At 43.0% G+C, this 27,016-nt stretch overlaps 1 protein-coding gene and 1 non-coding gene across 3 annotated transcripts in view; one reads left to right on the forward strand and one right to left on the reverse strand.

Moving 5' to 3' along the window:
• The window catches only part of Uxs1 (UDP-glucuronate decarboxylase 1), a 99,389-nt gene that overhangs the window by 68,608 nt on the left and 3,765 nt on the right, over window positions 1-27,016 (reverse strand). The window lies entirely within an intron of this gene.
• Trnaa-ugc lies at window positions 20,543-20,611 on the forward strand. The gene has a single exon. It is a non-coding gene; the product is annotated as a tRNA-Ala (tRNA).

Consider the following 27,016-nt stretch of genomic DNA (forward strand, 5'->3'; position numbering starts at 1 on the left):
ATAATGAAATACAACATTACTGGTTTATGTGTTTAGTATAGTGTTTTTCTTACATGTTAACAATAGCCTCATATATCTCATGTTTACCAAGCCTCTTGAGTACATCAGGAGGACATGTAGGAAGGGGCGCTGTGGCTCAAGTGGTAGAGTGCTAGCCTTGACCTGAAGAGCTGAGGGACAGAGCCCAGGCCCAGAGTTCAAGTCCCACGACCAACAACAACAACAAAAAATTAAAAACAAAAAAGAGGACATGCAAATGGTATAAATGACTGTAAAATGGGGAGTGTTTACAGGTGACAGTATGGATGTAAGAAGGAGAGGGTGATGGGGTAAAGATGACAGAAAGACTATCATCTATCTATGTATCTGTATGTATGTGTATATGTATGCATGTACCTATGTAAGTATATAAATAGCATAATGAAACCCATTAAGAACTGTTAAAAAGGAGGGGAGAGGAGGAAGGAGGTTAAGAAAGAGTAATATAGATGGGGAAGGATTTGATCAAAGTACATAAGTACATGTATGTAAAATCACAGTGAAACCCTTTGTCTAATACATGCTAAGAAATTTAAATTTTTAAAAGAGAGGCAACATGGCTCATGGCTGTAATCCTAGCTAATCAAGAGGCTGAGATCTGAGGATTGTGGTTCAAAGCCAGCCCAGTCAGGAAAGTCCATAGACTCTTATCTCGGATTAATCACCAAAATAGCCAGAAGCAGAGCTGTGTCTCAAGTAGTAGAGCACTAGCCGTGAGCACAGTAAGGCAAGGACAGCACATCTGCATCCAAGCCTTGAGTTTAAGCCCTAGACTGACACACACACAAAAAAGAGGCCAGATGGTATGGATAGTATATCATCTGTGTTGATAAAAATGTACACTGTCTTACTCAAACTGTGACAAAATCACCTAAGGATGCATTTCTCAGGACATGATCTGGTTATTAAGTGACCCACCACTGTATAAAAGAAAAAAAAATAGCTAGGCGCTGCTGGCTTATGCCTGTAATCCTAGCTACTCAGGAGGCTGAGATCTGAGGATCATAGTTTGAAGCCAGCCTAGGCAGAAAAGTTTCTATGAGACTCTTATCTCCAATTAACTACTAACCACAGCAGAAGTGCCCCTATGGCTCAAGTGGTAGAGCCTTGAACACAGAGAAACTAAGGGATAGCACTCAGGCCCTGAGTTTAAGCCCCACAACCTGGGGGGAAAAAGAAGAAAAAAGTTTAAAAGAATGTATTTGCTGTTTTTGATAAAGGGATTAAAACCCAATTCCCTTACATGGAACACAAAATAAATTTTCAAAACACCCTGTAAATAAATAAGGCACATCACTCACAATCTGTACCACATGTATATCTAAATATTTGGGTATGCTGGAAATCCAGTTCAAGAAAATCTATCAAGAAGTAACAGGATATAAAAGCAACCTCCAAAAGTCAGTACCTTTTCTGTATACCAACAGTACCTTTTCTGTATACCTTTTCTGTTTACAATGAGCAAATGGAGAAAGAAACTAGGAAAACAACTGTCTGCAATAACATCAAAACAATTTTTAATAAATTCCTAGGAATAAACATAGAGGAACTCTATAACAAAAACCATAAAATGTTGAAGAAAGTTCTACCAGGAGGTAGAAAGATCATGTGTTCGTGGATTACTAGAATATAGTGAAAAAGGCCATACTACAAAGATGCTATCCTATAAAATCAATGCAAAATCCCAACATCATTCTTCGCAGAGAGAGAGAATACAATCTAAAAGTACCTATGAAACCACAAAAGGCTCTCAAAAGCTAAAGCAATCCTGAGCAAAACAAGTAATCCTAGAAGTATCACAATTCCAGACATCAAACTTTACTACAGAGCTGTAGAACAAAACAGCTTGGGATTGACACAAAAACAGACCTGAAGACCCACAGAACCAACTAGAAGACACAGAAATAAACCCTACATACCTCCAGCCATCTGATTTTTGACAACGAATCTAAAAACATATGTTGGAAAAGAGACATCCTGTTCAACAAATGGTGTTGGGCAAACTGGACATCCATATGCAGAAGACTGAAATTAGACCATTGTCTCTCACCTAGTACTAATATGAATTCAGTCTATTGGAGACCTCAATGTAAGAATTGAAACTACTACAGGAAAGAGTAGAGAAACATCAGAACTTAGTAGCACAGGCAGGAACGTCCTGACTAGAATTTCAAGGCTTAAAAAATAAGAGAAACTGACAAATGAGATTGCATCAAGCTTAGAAGCTTCTGCACAGTGAAGGACATAGTTACAAAGCTAAAAAGACAGACTACAGAATGGGTAAAGATCTTTGCCAAATGTTTGACAAGAGCCTAATAATTAGAGTATAAAAGGAGCTCAAAAAACTTAACTGCCAAAGATTCAATAACCAAATTAATAAATGGTCAAAGGAGCTAAATAGAGATTTTTTCAAAAGAACTGAAGATAGATAGTAACATGAAGAAATGCTTAGCAACATTGGCCATAAAGGAAAAGCAAATAAAAAAAAACAAGGAGATCCCATCTCACTCCTGTTAGAATGGCCATCACCACAACAAGGATGGAGGCTCCACTTCAGGTAGCATCCTGAATAGCTACCATTATAGGCCCGACACACCAGCACCTGACCTCCCCACCCATTTTAAATGGCTGCAAAGTGCCTTGGCACCTTTTCGTTAGGCATTCTGATCAGCACTCCAAGCTTGAAAGTATATGCCTATCTCACAGATGCGGGATTTCAGGAAACTGTTCTCCTGCCCCTCACACAGACTTACACTATGTAACACTGTACCCCAGAATGTCTGATCACTGGGCAGCATTTAAGCAATGAAGATCATACATAGGCTCCATGCTGGCTTTGCTTTCTTTTTCCAAAGTCTCCTAAATCCTTCCTCGCTCATCCACCAACCATTCAACATACACAGGTCATGTGCCCAAGCTACACAGTGGCTTTCCAAAGGATAATCTGGCTGGTGTTGGCAGAATGGGTCCTTCTTGGACTACAGGAAGCAGACTAGAAGAATGTGTTCCTGCACTGAAAGCTAACACCTACCACCAGCATTTAACCCAGGATTTGGTGATCAGATGAACACAGAGGAGAAATACATGCCCCCAAATAGCAACAAGAGAGCTGCAGTTGCTGAGCATAAGTGTGGGCTTCATTTGAAATCTGATTTGTTTTCTTTTTTTTTCAGTCTTTGATAGGAGCCAAGCAATGTGTGAGGTCTGGCAGCCAGGCTCCGGATCCACAGTAGTTCAGCCTTGAAAATGCTCTGCTGACCTAACAATAACTGAAAATAACTGAGAACTGGGAACCAACTTTCCAGTCTCAACCACTAAAATCAAGGTTTTCAGGCCTGTGAAATCAGTCTTTGGAGAAGGCCCAGTATTTAGTGGCCCAGGTGATTCTAGTTTCTGGAGCCCTGACACTACTGAAATCACTGAGACCATAACAGACCTGAAGCCAGGACACACATGCTTACGCGACCAAGTTCTTAACACTGTCTGCCAGGAAAAGCTTCTGGGCCTTTCATAAATAACCTCTATGGTTGGGAAGGCACTTTTCAGGAATGGACCAGAGAAGAAACAACCAGTAGGCCTGGTCAATAAGGTCACAGCTCAAAATCTTCCCATGAACAATGTCACTGCCCCTACAAGAAACATGTATCACTGCCTTGTCAACCAACAAGCAATTGCCCCCATTTCCAGTAAATACCACCCCTACCATAATCCCCCACTATTAACAAATAACTGCTCCCATATCTTTTCCTACAAATGTTTCCTATTTCCTCTCCCCTACTGCCAAGGAATAAAGAGGTAAATTATAGTTTTTAGCTCCTGACCTCCTTGTCCATTTGCTGTGTGAAAGGCTTTCTTTTTGCAAAAATGTAACACCATGTTACAAGCTTTTCTGTGTTAAACATCAAGGGCTTTCTTGATAACGTTATACCTCGTTCCAGGCTGGAGCCAGTATGCAGGAGCAGTTTCTCCACCTTGCCAAGTCTGTCCCAGCTCCACGGTCTTTGCACTTACTCTTCTTACAACTGTTTTCCCATCTCCTCCCATGTTTCAACTCATATAGGTCTCAGCCCCAAAGTTCCGTATTTGAGAAAGTTTTCTTAATTACTTGTCAGAACACCTCTGTCATCCTCATTCCTACTTCTTTATGTTTGACGGCACATTTTACCAGCCTATATACCTGTGCAGAGTTCTAGACTCAGTATACTTGAAATATTTGGGACCAAGAGTACTTGGGATTTTGTGTTTTCTCAGATTTTGAAATATGTGCACATGCATAATGAGATTGAGCTGGGGTCTAAGTCTAAATACAAAACTTGTTTCATATATGCCGTATGCATATAGCCAGAAGGTAATTTTGTTACCTTCTGGTAATATTTTTTTAATAATTTGTATGCTTGTAGAGGTCAAACCAACAGAAAGCAAAGATGTATCTTGGCCACTCTGATAGTACCTTGATATCACAAGATCCCTAGATCTGAATTTACACGCTACCAATAACAGATCACTTCCTACACTTTCTCAGACATAATAATCAAAGATATGGTGATGGAGTATCATATCAGTGCTAAAAAAAAAGTCCTGAATTTTTTAGCTTTTCTGACTTGGCACTTTAGATTAACCTAAAACCCATATATCTAATTGCTTATAATCTTACTATCTAGTGCCCCCTCCCCCAAAGGCAAGCTCCAAAGTGGCAAAGGTGTTCTATTTTTTTGGTATACTTCCCTTACCTGGGACACCACGAAAGATGCATAGAACTTGTGCTAAGTACTTGCTGAAGCAAACCTTTCTAAGAATGTATAGAAAGGTGTATTTCCAAAACTTTATGTCTTGAGGCTCTGGGGCGGGGGCACATAATCTCTGTTGCCAGGACTCACCTCCAGTACCTCAGGGCACCTAGACACAGGAAACTCATAAAAACACAGCAGCAATCCCAGACAGGACTCAACTTCATATCATTTCCAGGTGTCATGAAATAGTACTCTTCTTTTTAACTTTTTTCCTACCATTTAAAAATTGTGGAAACTTTCTTATCCCCTGAGTCCTACAAAAACTAACAGTCTGTTGGAATTGGCCCATGGGCCACAGTTTACCAATCCTATTATACTAATCAGACCAGAAGTACTAGGCTCATTCCAGCTAGAAGAGTTCTTGTCCTTCACCACAGTTGACAGCAACCTGAGTAAAATACATGTCAGAGAAGTACAGGTTGCAGTCAGTGTTGTCCTGGGGAACAGAGGGGAGGCAAGTCATGGAACCACGCACAGGAAAGTAACTACTGTATCCTGTAGTAAGTGGCAGGGAAGGGCGAGCAATGCTGGCAGAGGACCCTGAAGAAGGAAACTGCAGGGTCAAGGTGAGCCAGGATGGTGGTTTCTTATTCAGTTTCCACAGACTCTGCTAATGAACCAAATATCAGAACCTTCATTCTCTTTTCCTATCACATTCCTTGATAGCTGGGCTCTGGTTAGTAGGCAATGGACAACAGCTCCAAAGAGTGATTAAGTCCACAAGATGCTCCAGCTTGTACCTTCACTGGAAACAAGAGTGTGAGGGGTTGGCAGAGCAAGAAGAAGGTGAGTGGTAGGGGAGGGTGGTGGCAGTGGAGCCAGAAGCCATAAATTTAATGCTTTGGTGGAGGTGGGGATGACCTGATGAAGATGTCAAACCAGTGAGTAGAAACTGAGACCTGGCCTTGGGAAGATCGGTGTCAGCACAGGGAGCAACTAAGGACATGCATGGGGCCATTAGAATACAACCCTGCCTGCTCCATGCTTTCAAGTACAGCTCTGGAAAGCCTCAAACCCCACCATGCGGACAATGCCTTGTATTTTCACTGTTTCTAATTCCAAGGTCACATGATAACCCTCTGCTACCTCAATGCCACTAGCAAATAGGAAGGAGTCAAGAAATTGCCTGTGGCTTGTGTTGGCCAGGAACCTAATGACTCCCAGTGCCAAGCCACCTCTTCCTAGCATGAGGCCTCCTGCTAAGGCCTGTGTGCCTTGTCCAGGGCTTCAGAACCAAGCATATGTATGGAAGAAAAGAAAGGTACCTGTTCATTTCCAAACTTGGCCTCTATGATAACCTCCCAACTTCTGATGCCATGTGGTTCAAACTCAAATGGAGTGATAGTCACCTCAGAGAACCTTTCAGGAGCAACTAAGCCTAGTCCAACATGGAAAACACCCCCCCACTTCAGGACATGCCCAGTGATTCTAGCCCTCAGCTCCTCTCAGGGCCAGAACACTTCAGTTTAGGCAAGCAATCAAGCACATTAAAGTATGACGGCCACAGAATGTTCTGGAGCACTGTTACTGCATCCAGTCTGCTGCTGGGGTTTACTGCATCCCTCAAGTTCTCCTGGGCACCAAAGTGTATCACCTGACCTGTAACTGTGTCTACCAAGGGTTCAGTGCAAAGCTTACAGTGTTACTGGTTTCATACAATGGGGTTGGGCTCCCAATGAAGCTTTTGAAATGTGTCCTAGGGTCAGATGTGGCAGCATACACATGTGTGCTCCCATCTCGAGAGAGACATAAGTAGAAGACCACAGCTTGAGGCTGGTTACCAGGAGGTATTTATCTAAAAAAAAATAAACTAAAAGAAGCCTTAGGCATGATTCAATCCCCAGGGCCACCTTAGCCATCCCTCCAAAAAATTAAAGATTAAAATATTAAAAAAAAACTTGTCCAGAGGGGGGACCAAGATGGCGACGGGGCAGTAGGGAAACGCCACAGCTCTCTCCAACCAAAAAGAGAGTTCGAGTTCCAACCTTTAATCTCCCCAAGAGACCGACAACAACAAAAAGACGAACACTCAGAGAAAAACCAGAGGTGGAAAATAACAAAAAAAAGAAAGAGAGGAAAAGAAGAATTTCAGAACAGAGAAGAGCAAAGACCCCCCCCCCAACCTTTACTGGCCCCGCGGCAGTGCGCCAAGCCGCCGGCCAGCCGGCCCGGCGGGGGCTGCCGGAGCCACAGAGACACAGGGGGCTGCTTGCAGATCACCAGGTACCGGATTGCAGAACAGCGGATCGCCAGGAACAGAGAAACCTACCAGCCGGGAGTCTCCAGGAGGATCCCACCCCACCCATCACTCTCCACCGGAGCGGAGAGGCTCCATCCCGCCAAAGCCGCCCAGCACCAGCAGCGCCACAAAGGGACCTGTGGGCAGACCACCCGCCCAATCCCGATCGCAACGACCCGGCGGGGGGCCGCCCAACCCAGCCCGCAACCACCCCAACTGAACTCGGACTGCAACAACAACTGATGACCTACAGGGTGAGTACCCATCAGGGGACAGGGAATCCATCAAGGGAGACCAGAGCTGGAGGGAATCCCCAGACCCTGACCTAGACTCCCTACCCCAACACCCGGACCACAGGACCCACTAAAACTGGGAACTGTTCGAGAGCTCCACCAGCCGGTGGAGCACACTCTGCTGGCCAGGCCAGAGCAAGAGCGCCCCTGGAAGGGAGCTTAAATGCTCAAGCCAGGAACAGTGCCCCTGGGTCAAGACTACCAACAGTAGAAGAAATTGGAACTGTGTCCTCCAGGCTGCATAACCAAGGTGGTATACACATTAGCACAGGCCTAACGAGCGCGCTCCAGGCTGGGGCCGGAACCAGGCCAGGGGACCGGCGCCTTAACAAAGCAAAAAGGGTCAGAAGTGGGGCTGTGGCTCAAATGGTAGGGTGCCAGCCCTGAGCTGAAGAGCTGAGGGACAGCACCCAAACCTAGAGTTCAAGCCCACAACCAGCCCAAAACAAACAAACAAAAACACATCAGGAGCCCATAGCAGACTCCAGTATTTGGGAGAGTGCATCCAGAGCATCTGATCTTCCCAAGAGCACCCGCAGGAGCAAACACAAGCAGTCTAGGCTGCTCAACCCTTCCAAAGGCGGGAATTGCTACAGCAGAGAGCTGAGAATCCTAAGTGAATAGCAGCTGGAAATAGGCTCCCAACAGAATCCAGATCAGGCACAGACTCTCTCTACCAATACAGAATCAGCAACCAAGCAAAGACAGACACACCAAAACAAGATTGAAGAGCAGTCTCCTGAACCCCCATGCGAAAATCACAGAGAAAAATCACAAGGTTTACCACTACCCAGGACAGCAAGCTCACCTCAAAAGCCAGCAGCCACGCAGGGGAGAGCCCCAGTGGGAGCAAAGCAGGAATGGAAGACAAAAACTACATCCAAGGGTTGCTGGAGGCAATGACTCAAGAAATAAAGCGAGAAATGGATCAGAAATTGAAAGAGCACAAGGATGAACTATCAAAAGATATACAGGATATCAAACAAAAATTGGATGCAAAAATAGAAGCTGCACAAACCTCAGTAAGAAGTGAGATAAACGCCAAATTAGAGGTAATGCATACTGATCTCACCTCATTGAGAGGTGAGATCAGTACTCTGAGAACCAACATTGAATCCATAAAGGGATCCATTTCCACCATGCAAACCACAATAGAAGCCACGGTCAACAGAGTGAATGAAATGGAAGGTAGAGTGTCAGATACAGAAGACAGAATACACCAACTGGACCAAAAAGTGACAGATATGGAAAAATCACTCAAATTAAACCAAAGGGAAATTCAAGAGCAAGCAGATAATGCTAAAATATTTAACCTTCGCATAATCGGAGTGGACGAAGGTGAGGAATTCCAGAGCAAGGGAATGCAACACCTATTTAACAAGATAGTCAATGAAAATTTTCCCCACCTCAAAAACGACCATCTTAACTACATCACAAAAGCTTATCGAACACCCAACAAGCAAGATCCCAGGAGAAACACTTCTAGGCACATAATAGTAACAATGATGGATCTGAATAATAAGGAAACAATCCTGCATGCAGCAAAAATGAAGAAGGAGCTATACTACAACGGGAAAAAAATTAGAATCACTGCAGATCTCTCCACACAAACAATGAATGCAAGAAAAGCCTGGGAAAGCACCATACGAGCCCTGAGAGCCAATAACTGCCAACCCAGACTGATATACCCGGCAAAGCTAGCATTCACATTCGATGGAGAACTGAAAACTTTTAATAGCAAAGAAAAACTAAATGAATACATAAACATTAAGCCAGCATTACAAAGAATTCTAAGAGGGGGGACACAACCTGAAGAAAGCAACCAGGAACTGGGACCTGCCCCAAACAGGCATTACTCAAAGTCTAACTGAGCAAGCACAGGAGGAAAGGAAAGAAGAAAAACTTAGGAAAACGGAATGGCAGGGACAACAATGCATCTCTCTATACTTTCTCTTAATATAAATGGGCTGAATTCGCCAATTAAAAGAAAACGAACTGAGGACTGGATCAGAAAACAAGACCCATCCATCTGTTGCCTTCAGGAGACCCACCTCTCAGCCAAACATACAAACAAACTCAGAGTGAAGGGGTGGAAAAGGATCTACCAATCAAATTCCCCCAATAAGAAAGCAGGTGTAGCTATCCTGATATCTGACAAAATAAACTTTTCATTAAAATCAGTACAGAAAGACAAGGACGGACACTACATATCAATAAAGGGAACAATCCAAGAGGAGGATATAACCATCATCAACTTATATGCCCCAAATATTGGTGCACCCAGATATGTTAAACAAATGCTCTCAAACTTACAGAATAAAATAGATCCCAATACGATAATACTAGGAGACTTTAACACGCCACTCTCACCAAAGGACAGGTCTACCAACCAGAGGATTGGCAAAGAAGCTACCGAATTAAGTGAGGCCATACTTCAAGCGGAATTAACTGACATCTACCGAGTATTTCACCCTAAAACAACACAGTACACATTCTTCTCAGCAGCTCATGGAACTTTCTCCAAAATAGACCATATCATAGTTCATTCAAGGAACTTAAGCAAATACAAAGGGATCGACATAATCCCCTGTATCCTATCTGACCACAGTGGAATCAAGCTAGCTCTCAATAACAAAGCATACCGCAGAAATTTCTCTAATACATGGAAATTGAACAGCACACTCCTTAACAAGGCCTGGGTAACAGAAGAGATCAGAGAAGAAATAAAGCATTTCCTAGAACTCAATGAAAATGAAAACACCTCACAAAGAAACTTGTGGGACACAGCTAAAGCAGTCCTGAGGGGCAAATTTATTGCCCTCAGTGCCCACATCAAGAGAATGGAGACAGACCAAGTAAATAATCTCATGTTGCAACTAAAACAGCTAGAAAAACAAGAAAAAATGGGACCTAAAGCTACTAGACGAAGCCAGATAACCAAATTGAGAGCAGAGATTAACCAATTAGAAAATCAGAAAACCATAACCAAAATAAACCAAACAAAAAGCTGGTTCTTTGAAAAAATAAACAAAATTGATGGCCCGTTGGCAAGATTAATTAAAAAAAGAAGAGAGGAAACCCATATTAATAGGATTAGGGATGCCACGGGAAACATCACAACACGTACCCAAGATATCCAAACAATTCTAACAGACTACTTTCAAAAGCTATACTCTCTAAAGGAAGAAAATCTGGCAGAAATGGATGCATTTTTAGAGAAATACAAGTTACCCAAACTGAGCAAAGAAGAAGTTAACCAATTAAATAAGCCAATATCCTATAATGAGATACAGGAAGCTATCAAAAGTCTTCCAACAAAAAAAAGCCCAGGACCAGATGGATTCACAGCAGAATTCTATAAGACCTTTAAAGAAGAACTAATACCCATACTCCTCAAGCTCTTCAGAGAAACAGAGAAGGAGGGAGCTATCCCAAACTCATTCTACGAAGCCAATATCACACTCATCCCCAAATCAGGCAAAGACCCAACCAAAAAGGAGAATTACAGGCCAATCTCCTTGATGAACACAGATGCAAAGATCCTTAACAAGATTCTAGCTAACAGAATCCAGAAACACATAAAAAAAATAATACACTATGATCAGGTAGGCTTCATCCCAGAGACACAGGGATGGTTTAACATACGTAAGTCAATAAATGTAATCCAGCATATCAACAGAGCCAAGGTCAAGAATCACATGATTATCGCCACAGATGCAGAAAAGGCCTTTGATAAAATTCAACATTCATTCATGCTAAAAGCTCTGGAGAAAATAGGAACAGAAGGAACATTTCTAAAAACAATAAAAGCCATTTATGACAGACCAATAGCCAATATTATACTTAATGGGGAAAAGCTACAACCAATCCTCCTAAAAACAGGAACAAGGCAAGGATGTCCACTGTCTCCACTCCTCTTCAACATAGTCCTAGAACCCTTAGCCAGGGCAATAAGGCAAGAAAAAGACATTAAAGGGATCCGCATAGGGAAAGAAGAAGTGAAACTATCCCTTTTTGCAGACGACATGATACTATACCTCCACGATCCCAAAAACTCCATCCCCAAACTTTTAGAAATCATAAGTCACTTCGGCAAAATAGCAGGATACAAAATAAACCCACAAAAATCAGTTGCCTTCCTATACACTGATAACGCACAGGAAGAGAGGGAAATAAAGGGAGCAACCCCATTCACAATAACCTCCCAAAAAATAAAATATTTAGGAATTAACCTAACCAAAGATGTAAAAGAACTATTTAATGAGAACTATAAAAAGTTAAAGAAAGAAATTGCAGAAGACACTAGGAAATGGAAAGACCTCCCATGCTCCTGGATAGGCCGACTTAATATAGTAAAGATGGTGATACTTCCAAAACTAATATACAAATTCAATGCAATTCCTATTAAAATCCCAATGACTTACATCACTGAAATACAGAAAACAGTCCAAAAATTTATATGGAACAACAAAAGACCTAGAATAGCCAAAACAATTCTAGGGGATAAAGACAATATGGGAGGGCTATCCATGCCGAACTTCAAACTCTACTACAGAGCTATAATCACAAAGACAGCATGGTACTGGCACAAAAACAGACCCGAAGACCAATGGAACAGAATAGAAGATCCAGATATAAATCCACAGGCCTACAGCCAGCTGATATTCGACAAAGGAGCCAAAGACATACAATGGAAGAAACACAGCCTCTTCAACCGTTGGTGCTGGGAAAACTGGGCAGCCACATGCAGAAAACTAAAAGTGGACCCCAGCCTATCACCATGCACCAACATCAACTCAAAATGGATTAAAGACCTTAACATTAAACCTGAATCTCTGAAACTACTGCAGGACAGAGTAGGAGAGACACTTGAACTAATAGGCACAGGAAGGAACTTCCTGAACAGAGTCCCAGGGTCACAACAAGTTGGAGAGAGACTCAACAAATGGGACTACCTTAAAATAAAAAGCTTCTGCACAGCTAAATCTATCGCAACTAAGCTAGAAAGACAACCAACTAATTGGGAAAAAATATTTACCAGCAATATATCAGACAAGGGGTTAACATCCTGTATATACAGGGAACTCAAGAAACTAATCCCTCCCAAACCTAACAAACCAATTACTAAATGGGCAAGGGAACTAAAGAGGGACTTCTCAAATGAAGAAATAAAAATGGCAAAGAAACACATGAGGAAATGTTCATCATCCCTGGTGGTGAAGGAAATGCAAATAAAGACAACCCTGAGATACCACCTTACCCCAGTCAGAATGGCCCACATCCACAAATCAGCCAACGACAAATGCTGGAGGGGATGTGGAGAAAGAGGAACCCTATTACACTGCTGGTGGGAATGTACACTTATACAACCACTTTGGAAAGCAGTCTGGAGGGTCCTTAGGAAGCTAAAGATTGACCTCCCTTACGACCCAGTCATACCACTTCTAGGCATCTACCCTGAACAACAGGAACCAATATACAAGGACACGTGCACCTCCATGTTTATTGCAGCACTGTTCGCAATAGCTAGGATATGGAAACAACCTAGGTGCCCCACCACAGATGAATGGATCCAAAAATTGTGGTATCTATACACAATGGAATATTATGCAGCCATTAGAAATGACAAAATAATGGCATTTGCAGGGAAATGGATGGAGCTAGAAGGAATCATGTTGAGCGAGGTAAGCCAAGAACGAAGAGACAAACGGTACATGGTCTCCCTCATAAGTGGATGCTAAATCCAAAAGGTTAGGTGATACAACAAAACTAACAGGACTTAAGAAACAAAGAACTCCCGCTCATCTGGTTGAACCACTACTAAATATCCTCATGCTGCTGATCACAAATATGGTATATAACATGTGAACACTGTTATATATTACAGACTGTGGTAGACAATTTGCTCCAGGGAAGTTAGAATGAACTTGTGACTTTGAAATTATGTAATCATTTAATCACAATCAAAAAAAAAAAAAAAAAAAAAAAAGAACCTCGGGGAAGGGAGGGAGGGAGGGGATGGTAGGGGGAAAACAATGGAGGGGGTAACAATGTTCAAGAGGAAGTGTACTCATAACCTCACTCATGTAACTGTAACCCTCTGTATAGTAGCTTTACAATAAAAAAAAAAATAAAAAAAAAAAAAACTTGTCCAAAAATGTCTTGACACACCTCCCATGAAGGTGGGTGTGTCTGTCTTCCAAGGTGGCTTGGGTTGCTTTGACAATAAAGGTCAAAGGTGACACTGAGGGGCTTGTGAAGCTGCACTCAGATGGCATGTCACTTCAGCTGCTCCAACCCCTAGTCTAGGAGCCCTGGGTCATGGAAGAAAAAAATCTGAGGCACAAGACTGGAGTGACTAACCACCAGTGCTAAATCTGCTCCTCTGGGGGTGTGAAGAAGCCACCTGCAGGCAAATCCTCCAGTATGGTTGATAGAGGTCGAGACACATTCTCAACCTGAACAGCGAGGTGAGCACAATATATCAGTAGCTGGTTTCTACCACTTCAAAGTGGTTGGTTAAACAACCAGGACCAAAACAGAGCTAGATCTCTCTCCCCTGTTAGCCTATACTAAGCAAGATATCTTAGTCAGTCCTCAAAAGCAGAAGGTACTGATTTAAATCTCTCCTGGCCCATAGCATTCCCTACCAAGTATGGCTGCACCCCTCCTTATAAGATACTGCCCACACACTGGCCACCTGAGTACAAAGGGAGGGTCCAGTGTGCAGCCCTGGGCAGATCTGACCATGCAGCACAATACTTCCAGCCCCAATGAACAAAGCATCCACTTTGCCTCGAAAAGATGTACTTCACTTACCTCCGAAGAGCCCCAACAATGCAAGTACTCTGGAAAAGATCCAATTTGTGACTCATTCTGGGCAATGAAAAAATCTTCTCACAAAGCAGATAAGGAGGCACATTATTCTCAGAATAAGAAAAGCACTGAACTTGTGGTGTTATTTATTGACCTGAGGTTCAAACAAGGAGATGCTGCATTGTCATTCATCCTTTCGGTACAAACAGGGGCCGTGCAAAAATGCAGAAACTTCCTTGTCTTGAGGTCCCACTTCAGGAATAAGGTGCTAAAGTACAGGCAACAAGAGCTACCAGGGTATCTCACAGAATGGGCCCAGGAGACCCACTAAGGCTAAGAGCTATCCTCAGCCAATTGGGCCGGGTCTGTGCACACACTAAGTAGTTGCACAGGCTGAAAGTACACTGTAGTAACTGTTTTACTATCTATGCCTCACATACAAGAGCAGACTTGACAGCCCTCCAAGGAGCCCAAGCGCTGCTCTTGGTACCAGGGGCCAGGCCTAAAGCACCGGAGACCAGCCTTTCCATTCCCTGCCTTCCCAGCCCCCATTGGATGGTATTGAATTCCAACTATAAAATCCTTATAGGTGACTCATACTTTCCCACAGGCTTACCTAATAACACCCTACTGCTATGGTTGGAATGCCCTCCCAGACACAAGGGGAAATTTAACTGTCAATGGAACAGTATTATAAAGTGGGGTCTTCCTAATCCAAAGTGGTCAGGAAGAATAGCTGCTTATATTACAGATGTACTTCCAACCAAAAATAACTGGTTCCATCACAAGGTCTCTAAGAGAAAGCAGGGAGTTCTCAGGCCAACCTGTGTGGACTAGGCATGATTCAGAACTTCCTGTGGACCCCACTCTGCACAGCAAAGGCCTGTGTGACCACTGGTGTCTTCTACTTCCTCCATGAGGGTGCTCAATGCTTCCACCCTAGGCTCCTCATGGGTGGGCACACACCGAACATTCTCCACAGAAGCAGGCCAACACTGGAATTCTCTGGACAGGACATCTAAGGGACCCTCTGTGATAAGGGCCTACCCACTACCTCTAGTCTCATCTTCCACTCCTCCCCCTTTTCCCACTGCTCTCTCCTTTACCAGGCCCTCCTCTTCTTCCCTCCACACTGCAGTCAATTTGCAAAATGATACCTGTCGCTTCTTGTGCCCTCTTGGACCCTTTGTAATGCTGTGGAACCTTTACCCACACATGGAAGTTAGGGTCTCTGTCCTAATTACTCTGCAAGTTACACAATGAAAGGAATGAAGACTGCAACACAGCTGACCTTGGAACCCCAAGGCAAAACATGAAAGTTCCTAATAGTGAGCTTTACCCTACTTGTAAAAATAGAACAATAGTTTGAAGGAACAAAGCTCTCCCTCTCAAACGTTCCATCAGACTTTTCATTTAAATGAACTAGCAGTATATTCTGAACAACCATTCAGATGAATGAGTGGATCTCTATATTGAAACTTTTTTTTCCACACATAAAGAAAAACAGCAAATCATAGGAAAACCTAAGGTAGAGAGCTGTTACATATTAAAAGCACCTAGAGACCGTTTACTAACACAAAGGGAACTCCATGGTGATTTGTACATACAGTACTAAACTGTCATCCAGTGTCTGATGGGCATGGGACTGGATTAGCTAGAAGTCAGAGGTTTCCCAAATGTCCCCATAATTGTTTGAATGTTAAAACTTGCAAATGATAAACTAAAAGTAAGCTTCAGAAAGACAGCTAAAGTAGCAATAACCTTTGAACATTACTACCCAATTTCACACTATCCTTAACCACAAAGTAACCGAGTCCCAAACTTGGTCACTTAGTACCTAGCAGCAACAAAACCACAATGAAAAAGCTTCCTGAGCTGGGTGCAGGTGGCTCATGCTCGTAATCCTAGCCAGTCAAGAGATGAGATCCAAGGGTCAAGGTTCGAAGCCAGCCTGGGTAGACAAATCCAAGAGACTTTATATCCAGTTAGTCAGCAAAAGGCTGGAACTGGAAGTATGGTTCAAGTGGTAGATACCTAGCCACAAGCAAGCTCAATAAGAGCTCAAAGCCCTGAGTTCAAGGCCCAATATCTGCACAAAAAAAACTAAAGAGAGGCTGGGAAGGTGGCTCAGTGGTACAGTGCTTGCCTTGCATGCATGAGGCCCTGGGTTCAACTCCTCAGCACCACTTGAGCAGAAAAAGCCAGAAGCGGCACTGTGGCTCAAGTGGTAGAGGGCTAGCTTTGAGCTAAAGAGCTGAGGGACAGTGCTCAGGCCCAGAGTTCAGGCCCCGTGAATATCAACAACAACAAACAAACAAACAAAAAACTAAAGGAAATCTTTCTGGAAATGGACATTTCTAACAACAAACCCATGACTAATTCTTAGATGGAAACTAAGATACATTCTGTTTGAAAATCTGACAGATTTGACACTGCAAGTCAGAGCTTTCCTCAAGATTGCTAACATGTAAAACCTTTTGTTCAAAACAGATTACCTGAATGGCTGTAAACAGTTTCCTCCTTTGTATCACTCAAGGTTCTGCAGTGTTACCATGGAATCAGTAAACATCAGAAGTCTCATTCTCAGCACCAAATAAGGAGAAGAGGACAGGTAGGAATAGAAAGAAGTATGCTAGACCACTTGTGAACAGCAAAAAGTACTGCTGAGCAGATCACAGTGGCGTATACCTGTCATCTTGGGAGGCAAATAAGGAATTCCAGGCTAGCCTGGTTGCATAGTCAGACACTGTCACAAACAAACAAGAATTTGTACTTTGACTCTGCAAATGTCTAGAGACAAGCATTCTGGAGATTCCTCAAAAACTAAACATAGAATTACCCTATGATCCAGAGATACCACTTTTGTGCATTTATCCAAAAGATTACAAATCAGGATATAATACTCGTACAACCATACTCACTGTTGCACTATTCACTATAAGCAAGATATGGAAACAGCCTAGATGTCCTTCAATGGATGAATTCATGAAAAAAACATGATAAAAAGAAATTTTATTCATCCATCAGGAAGTAGAATACATTTGCTGAGAAATGAATGAACTTGAAAAAAGTATGCCTCTTAATTCAGGCCCAGAGATAAATGCCATGTTATTTCTAATTTGTGAAGTATTATCTTTAAAGTTAGACTTAACTTATAATACCTATGTAAATATATACAGATTTATATGCATATATATATTCAAACACTGGCTAAAGTATGGTATATGCAGCAGAGGATTCTAATGATGTAACTTCTTTGAACTTGAGGTTATCAGGAAGGGTGAAATAAAAAAGAGAAGTAAACAAATGAATATTCAATGTATATAGTGAAAATGGGACTAGGAAACTTGAGGGCATGGATGGGGTCAGGAGACATGGAGGAGAATAATGAAAAGGGAAACCCTGCTCAAGATGCACTGTGCTCATAAACTGACAGGTGGAATTGAAATCCCTTAGTATAGCTACTTAAAAACAAGTAGCAAAAAGTAGACGCTCCTTTTCTACCCAGTTCTAGACTTCCCAAGTAGGATTAACTATCTGCTGTATTCTCAAAGCGTTGCCACAATGTTTCTCTTGATTTTGCAACTTACACAGATGTAGTGTCAACCTCAGGACATGTAGCAGTATTTTCTCTCTAATAATGGAAAAATGAAATAACTTTGCCCGAGGCTACCAAATAAACACCATCTCCTTAGTTTTCTGATGAAAATAAAATCTTAAAGAAAAAAGCAAGAAAGGGGCCAAAATCCAACCCACAAAGCATGTCTGTGCATCTCTGTGCATAAAGGAATTAACTAGGCAATTAAAACAATGGTCCCTTCCTGCCCATTACCACCAATTCTCCAAGTCTATCAGTGGCCTCATTTTCATTGATTGCATGTTAAAGTGAGCCCTGTGCTTTGCCCCTCCATCCATTTCTTGAAGAAAGAGAAAGAGCATGTCCAGCCCAGACACAAAGCTGGCCACTAGCGAGTGGGCTGCCAAGGAGCTAACACCCTGCTGAAAACGGCCACAGGCAATGAATGCTATATGCACAGCTTCTCCACCCGCTTGCAGAGAACACAAGGACTAATGTGGGAATAACAGTGATGAATTTATTCTTAGAATATCGAAGGCAAAAAGTACAAGGGGACCAGGTAAGAGGAAAAGTCAAGTCAGATATCACTCCTACTAATATGCAAAGCTGTGTTCATTTTTTTAGGAGAGTAGAACATCACAATTATATTTTGTGGTGAGGGGGGAAAGGTAAAGGGGAATTTCAGGGCCCTGGAGTTAATTGCATTGCTGGCCTTGCTACTGAAAAGTTTTGTTAGTAATTGATACTTGAACTTTTAGGTAGAATTCACATGAGAAGCTGATGGAAATAAACATCACACAAAGGGTATAAAACCCTTATGAAAGAAATAACCAAATTTACCTAGGGGCCAAAAATACAAAACTGTTAAAATGAAGAGATGTGGTATCTCTGAATGGGAAGACATTTTAATATGCATAATTATGAATATCATGATTTTTTCCCATTTTCCTTCCTCCCTTTCCACACTGAGCACCTGATTTTACTATCTGGACATTACTCTGTAATATTTAATGGAGCTCTGAAAATCTTGATCATGGTAAGTCAGCCTTTTCAGTATGTGTTTATAAAGACAGAAAGGGGCAGGGTTGCTGGTGGTTCTTGCCTGTAATCCTAACTACTCAGGAGGCTGAAATCTGAGGATCACTGTTCTAAGCGAGCCAGTGCAGGAAAGGCTGTGAGATTCTTATCTCCAATTAACTACCAGACAAGGAAAAGGGGGGGGGGGGGAGGGAAAAGGAAGGGAAATGAAAGAAGAAAAGAAAGAAGAAGGAGAAGGAGAAGAGGAAGAAAGAGGAGGAGAAAAAAGGAGAAGAAAGAGGAGGAGGAAAAAGAGGAAGAGAAGGGGAAGAAGAAGGGGGAGGAGGAAGGGGAGAAGGAGGAAGAAAAGGAAGAGGAGGAGGAAGCAGAGAAGAGGAAGAGGAGAAAAAAGAAGAGGAAGCCCGGAAAAGAAGGGGTGAGGGAAATTTAGTAGGACCGCCTCCAAAACATAGTACCCAAAGGCATTACTTAGCCATGACCTGGGTCTCTAAGCATGACCATCAGCAGACTGTGCCCAAGTAAAAGGGCACTGTGGACTCATTACGGTGTGGTATCAAGTCTCATAGCTGGACCCTGTGTGACACAGCTGTCCCCAGAGGTCAGTCTACCGCCCTGACAATTACTAGGTCATTAGGAGAGTGGAGTAGTCCGTGTGTGTGTGTGTGTGTGTGTGTGTGTGTGTGTGTGTGTGTGTGTGTGTGTGTGTGTGTGTGTGAAAATAGATGGGGGAGGATGCAAGAGCAAGGGGATGAAGCCAGGAGGAGTGAGAGGTGAGCACAGAAGAAGAGGTGAGGATGGGAGTTGGGGACTGAGAGGCAGAAGAGGTGGGTCACAAGTGGGATACTGTCAAGAGTGGAGGGGATGTGCAAAGATAGGGGAGGAACAAAGGAAGAATGAGAGGCTGGTGCCTTGGGATGCCTCTGGAGGAATCAGCAATGGGGGAGGGAGGCAGAGCAGTACCTACACGTGCATACAGGTAGGTGTATGCAACAGGTCCAAGTCTTGCCACTCCACCCAGACTGATTGGATGCCCTGCAATGGTGCAGAGCAGCTAACTAGACCAGTAATACTAGCTCAGAGGAATGAGGCTTCCAATCACCTATACTAGGGAAAAGAAAGTCATGAGGACTTCAATCTGCACAACCTAACACCAGGCCACCTAGGACCACCATACTGTGGGCCTATTCAAGGTGCAGAAAATATGGAGAGTGCTCCCACTCAAAGTTGAAAAAAAAGAGGGTAAGACGTCACTGCTACCCACCAACACCCATGACAAAGTGGGAAACATCTCCAAATTCCATCTCCCCAACCCTGGAACATGCTCAGTTACCAAAATCCATAAACACCCAAATCCCTCTTATAAAATGGCATAATATTTGCATATAACTCCTACACATCCTCCTACATAGTCTAAATCATCTCTAGATTACTTATTATAACACCTGGTGCAAAACGCTGTCTAAATAGTTGTTATGCTTTAATGTTTAGGGATTGAAGATTAAAATATGTCTGTGCATGTTTAGTACAGAAATAGTTTCAAAATATCTTCAATCCATGCATGGTTGGTCAAACATGTATACAGATGATTAACTATATTTCTTATCCCTCTTCTGATTTGTAGGCAACCCATCAGGGCTTCCTAAAAGTAACATTTCTTTCAAGACCTCTCATGAAAAGCTTATATATCCACCTCATATTCATTAGGATTTCTACTTGAATAAAATGATAAAAATAAAGTCTGGAGGGGCTGGGGAGGTGGCTCAGTGGTAGAGCGCTTGCCTTGCATGCAAGAGGCCCTGGGTTCGATTCCCCAGCACCACATAAGCAAAAAGAAAAAAGCCGGAAGTGGCGCTGTGGCTCAAGTGGTAGAGCACTAGCCTTGAGCTGAAGAGCTGAGGGACAGTACCCAGGCCCAGAGTTCAGGCTCCACGACCGGACCCAAAAAATAAAAAAATAAAAATAAAGTCTGGAAATGTACCTCAGTGATAAAGATCCAACATGTATTGCCTAGCATCACAAGGCCCTGGGTTCCAATCCCATCATTGCCAATTTTTTTTTTCAAATATAAAATAAAGATAACATATGCTGCCAACCCTGGGTTCCAATCCCATCATTGCCAATTTTTTTTTTTCAAATATAAAATAAAGATAACATATGCTGCCAAGAAAATGGGAGAAATTGCAGCCCTGATGCACTGCTGGTGGGAATGTAAAAACAATGGTGTGGCTGCTGTTGAAAACAGTACAAGTTCCTCAAAAAGTTTAAGAGAATTATCATGTGATCCAGCAATCCTTGGTTTTGTTTTGGGTTTTTTGTTGTTGTTGTTTTTTGTTGGTCGTGGGGACTCAACTCTGGGCCTGGGCGCTGTCTCTGAACTCTTCAGCTCAAAGCCAGCACTCTACCACTTCAGCCACAGCGCCACTTCCAGGTTTTTCTGCGTTATGTGGTGCTGAGGAATTGAACCCAGGGCCTCACACATGCAAGGCAAGCACTCTACCACTGAGCCACCTTCCCAGCCCCTGATCCAGCAATTCTGCTGGATATAGGTATATACCTATATCTGCTAGGTATATACCCAAAAGAACTAGAGGCAGGGGCCTGAAGAGATATTTATACACTCATGCAACATCTCAGTGGCTGACACCAATAATCTTAGCTACTCAGGATGTTGAGATACAGAGAATTGTGGTTCAAAGACAGCCTGCGAGAAACATCCATAAGACTTCAAAATAAGCTGAAGATTTGACTCAAATGGTAGAGCCCCAGTCAAGCAAGCAAGCAAGTTCACCAAGCAAGCTGAGCAAGCTCAGCTAAACAAACAAGCGATAAATAAACAAGCAAACAAATAAGATAAGCACCAAAAATTCAGTAGTCAAATGGATTGATAAAATGTGGTACATACATAAAGTGCACGACTTTTGTCCTTAGGAAATAAATTCTGATACATGCTACAACTTGGATAAACCTGAAAACATGCTACATGCAGCAAGCCAGTCATAGAGAAACAAATACTGTATGATTGTACTAATACAAGGTATCTTTGGTGGTCAGACTCATATATGGAAAGTATAAAGGGAGCTGCCTGAGCTGAGGATGGGGGAGAGGCCACGGGGAAGCTATGTAACAGGTACAGATCAGCTGCTGAAGATGAAACAGTTCTGGAGATTGGCTATAAAACAATGTGAATGTCTGACACTACTGAACCATATTATTTGAAAGTAGTTAAAATGGAGATAAGGGTTGGTTCAGTGATAAAGCTCATGCTTAGTATGTATGAAGTCTTGGAATCAATTCTCAGTGTGGGGTACACACACACACACACACACACACACACACACACACACACAAATGATACATTTGTGCTAAGTGTATCTAATGAACTGAATAGAAGCAACCCTGGGGTCCATGCATGACACCACAGAACCACATACTTGAGGGTACTTATTGCTGCATGCCTCTCTCTTCCCCTCAACTCCTCACTGCAGGACCAGCTGGTCACTGGTTAGGGGACAGATACAAAGAAAGCCTTAGGGGACAAAGAAAGCCTTAGTGCGCATGAGAGATGTACAGGGGTAGGGGCTTATTGCACTAAGAACCTAGGAGAAACATTTTTGTCCTTAAAGTAATGAAGATACAGTAAGGTGAGGGAAGCAAGGAAGTTCAAATTAAATTCTATTTAATAACAAAGGAAACTCAGGGGGAAAAAAGGAAGACCCTGACTTGGCTACAAGCCAGTTTTGCTGTGAACCCAATTTCCAAGGACCCCCATATTCACAGCCCACGATAATTTACAAGAAACACATATTACTGTCTCCTGGATGGGTATCAGATTAGCCTGCTTCCCTTACTTGGTTATAGCTGAGCCATCTACCCCTCCAATTTTTATTGCTGACATCTTAAAGACAAATACATATGTGAACGCCAAGAATGCACAGTATTTATGTCAATTAGAACCAGTATGTTCTGTTCTCAATTTTACAGCATTTCTGAAAATGCTATAAAAATATGCAAAGATACTATGAATAACACTCCAAGATCTCACCACCCTGACAAAACTGTTTGGGTTTGCTAACACATTCAGACTCCCTCTAAAAAAGCCTGCTTTACAGAAGTCCAAATGTTTTCTGATGTAGTTATTTATTTTGGTTAAAGAAACTCTGAAACTCTTAACTGAAAAGAAACTGGCTGATAAATTCAAATTCCCTCCACCTAGGAGTTCCCACTTGGCTGCAAAGGGTCAACCTTGAAGCTGTCTTCCTCACCTTTACTCCTCAGGTAATTCCTAAGTCCGTCACATTTGTAGAACATAAAGCAAGAGAAGAAAGGTGAAGACAACACGAATGGAGGTTTAGTGCACATAGTAATCTGCTATCTGACCTCACCTACAGACACTTCTCTATGGAGAAAGCCTTCAACTTCACCATAGACCCTTCCTGATGACCTGCCTGTCTGAGCCAGCTCAGGATGCTCTAGCAAACCCTACTGTGTGGCTTATACACAACAGAACCTTCTACCTCCTAGCTCTGAGGCTGGGAAGCCCAGGAACCAGGCACTAGTGAGGACCAGCTTGCCTGTTCACAAATAGAACTTCTTGCTGGGTCCTTACATGGCAGAAGCAGCAAGGCTTCCCTGGGAAATGACCCCACTCAGAAAGGCTCCAACCCATGACCCGCTCACCTCCCAAGGTCCAGCTTCCTAATGCCAATGCTTTAGGGTAAGGATTTCACCAGATGAATTTTCACAGTCAAGAACAGACTGGTCCATACAGCAAAATATATGTCGGCTAAAATCCACCAGCATACCTGCACACAGGCACAGAGAGGCACAGAGCAAGACGCACTGTTCAGCCATGCAGAGGCCCAGAATGCAAAAGTGGTTATTATACTTTGCAGACTTCAAGTATGGTCATCAAAATCTCCTTTCTTAGGATGCTTGATTTCTCACCAAATGTCCATTCATCCCATTGAACTAAGTTTCCTGTAGGGTCAGCCTTCCTTGCTCTGCCTTTGGGACCCCAAGAACTCTGCTCCCCATGTAGCCTCCACACAGGCCTCCTTTTTACCTTCAACTCCCTTGTCCAAGCCCTAGTCATGTGTTAAATGTCCTCTCAATAGCCCTGCCTCAAGGGTAGTCCTGTTCATTGAAGGTCTCCTGTCTCCTTTCTCTTTCACAAGTTACCTGGCACTCAGCAGGACCAGTTTCTTAAGCACTATAGGGACCCAGGAGAGTAGCTCAGTGGTGGTGTTCTTGCCTAGCACAAACCACAAGAACTATACAGGGAAATTGTTGAAAATGAAGATTCTCAGGTCCTAAGCCTACTTCTACAGAACACTTCTGAAATCAAAAGGGTGGGCTTTTCCCACCCCAACCTGAGTCTGTCTAGGGCCCCAGCCTCACAAATAGGTGTTATCAGAAGAGGTTCTCTTGGTAAGAGAAGACATTGAGGCTTCAAGGGTTTAGGAAATCCAGCCAGGTACAAAGATCAAATGTATTCTTTGTGTTCTTTGACAATACTAGGCTTTAAAAAAAAAAAACATCACTAAGGACCATTACCATCCTCAACATATTTAGACTTCTTAAAAATGAGGGGTAAAGGGCAACCCAGCAGAAAGATGGGCAAAAATATAAGCAGATCACAGAAAACACCTATCTGGGGCTGGAAAGGTGACTCAGTGGTAGAGCGCTTGCCTTGCATGCCTGAGGCCCTGGGTTCGATTCCTCAGCACTGTATAAGCAAAAAGAAAAAAGCCAGAAGTGGTGCTGTGGCTCAAGTGGTAGAGTGCTAATCTTAAGCTGAAGAGCCGAGGGACAGCGCCCAGGCCCAGAGTTCAGGTCCCACAACTGGACCCCCCCAAAAAAGAAAAAAAAACACCTATCTGCCTCTATCTACTAAATTAAACTCAAACTAAAAAGGAAACAGATTGGGATAGAGATAGAAGGCATCTGAGTGAAACTTGCTGGTTTGGCTTTTAAACCACCTAATGGTTTGCACCAAAAAAAAAAAAGGAACAATAAAAAAAGAATAACATAAGCCTAAATTGGATTAGGCATAGAAAGATATTATGTTAAGTAATTTGGGGTTTTTTTGAGACCTGTTCTCACTCTGAAGTCCCAATTCTTCGGTATCTTAAGTGCTGGGATTATAGGGACACGCCCCCATGTCAGGTTTATATGATAGCTGAGCACAAGTGCTCTTAACTATGCATCCTTAATGCAAAATAGTCTAAGAGGAGAAAGAATTATAGAGAATTTCTCAAATTTCCTGTTAACTGACAGTGGTTCTGATGCTATGAGTCTTAATTAAAAGTACCCCTCTAGTTAAGATGGATTTACATCACAGTAGATTCAACAAACTGGAAATTATCCTTAACAGAAAATATGTTTAACCCACCTAAAATCTTACATCCCCGCTCATTAGTACTGCACAATGCAGAGAGTGAGCAGTTTCCCCTGTGAGCCCAAAACTGATTGGGTTGCAGCCCTTTGTGACTCAACATCCCAGAGTGAAACCAACTGTTTTATCATCAGCCTGACAAAGATCCAAATTCAAAGTCTGAGGTCTGGTTTCTACATAATTTGAACAGTTTTAGGAAAACTGCACATTTGAAAAGTCATGCTTGAGTCATCATTAGTATAATAGCTCCTGAGCCTTACTAAATGTGAGAAATTTCCTTGAATATTTTTTGGGGGGTATTCTTATTGAAGGGACAGGAACACAACACTGATAGAAGGTAGAAAGAAGACGGTAGGTGGGCAGAGAGGTTCTGGGAAGATAGGATCAGAAGCCAGCAATGGGAACAGCTGACTTATTCCTAGGAACGGCCAAGCACTGGGCGAGCCTGGCACATCTATGTGAGAGAGATGGTAGCTGAGGCAGTCTGATTTCAAGCACAACTTCCAAGATTAAGTCCCATCCTGACAGAAGACCAGCAGCTCCATCTCTGGACTGGGGAGTTCCAAGCCAAATGGCATGATAAGATTTTGTTACTTGGGTCTACAGCCCTGTCCCCATTCGGGCAGAAGAAGGCAGGGAAACTGGTCATAACAGCACTCAGCACCGAGATCAGGAGAGTCCTCTCCTGAGCCAGAGCTGCCTCCAGAGTTCCCACTCTGAGGTAGGAGCAAACAATCTCAGATCTCCAACACCAACCCTGAGGACAGCGACCATTCAATGGGAAAAAAGATGAGCAGGCAAAAGTAACATTAAAAGAATGCAAGCACAAAGAAAAGATCATTTTTCTTCTATTCTGTGAAGGGGGGGGGGGGGCGGAGGGACAATGATATGACTACTGGAAATTTTAAAACAAACTGAATGGACATGACAAGAGTACAAACACAAAGATGAGGGCAATTCTAGAGAGTAAAACTACAACTTTAAAATACTGGAAACTAGGAAATAAATGCATTGATTTGGGGCCACTCTACATCACAATAGAGTAGTTCCAGAGCAGACTAGGCCCACTGGTGGCTCAAATCTGAATATCATAGCTACTAAGGAGGCTGAAATCTGAGGATGAAGGTTTGAAGCCAGTCTGGACAGACAGATCTAAGACTCTTATCTCCAACTAACCAACAAAAAGCCAAAGTGGGGGTGTGTCTCAAGCAGTGGAATTCCAGCCTTAAGCAAGGCCCTGAGAAGAGCTGGTGGGGAGGGAAGGAGGAAAAAAGGAAGGGAAGAAGGAAGGAAGGAAGGAGGGAAGGAGGGAAGGAAGGGAGGGAGGGAGAGAGGGAGGGAAGGGAAGGGAAGGGAGGGGAAGGGAAGGGAAGGGAAGGGAAGGGAAGGGAAGGGAAGGGAAGGGAAGGGAAGGGAAGGGAAGGGAAGGGAAGGGAAGGGAAGGGAAGGGAAGGGAAGGGAAGGGAAGGGAAGGGAAGGGAAGGGAAGGAAGGGAGGGACAGAGGGAGGAAGGGAAGGAGAGGAGAGGAAGAGATGGAAGAAAGAGGGGAGGAGAGGAAGAGAGGGAAAGAGGGAGGGAGGAAGAAAGAAGAAGGGAGGGAGGAGAAAGTGCATGAGAGAGAAGGGGGAAGGAGGAAGGAGAAAGGGAAAAGGGGAAAGTTTTCAGGAAAGGGAAAAAACAGAGAATAATTCTAGAAACTGCAAAAGAAACATCCAAAGGAAAGTAGAAAGGTCCCAGAAATCATGAAGAGATTGATTCTTCTGATTTAGGTCTGTGGACTGGAGAAAAAGGGAGGGAAGGTCCTCTGTATACCAAGCACTGTTGTCTTG

This window comes from Dipodomys spectabilis, unplaced genomic scaffold (assembly GCF_019054845.1).
Source record: "Dipodomys spectabilis isolate Male_0828 unplaced genomic scaffold, ASM1905484v1 ptg000187l, whole genome shotgun sequence".
Classification (NCBI taxonomy): Eukaryota; Metazoa; Chordata; class Mammalia; order Rodentia; family Heteromyidae; genus Dipodomys; species Dipodomys spectabilis.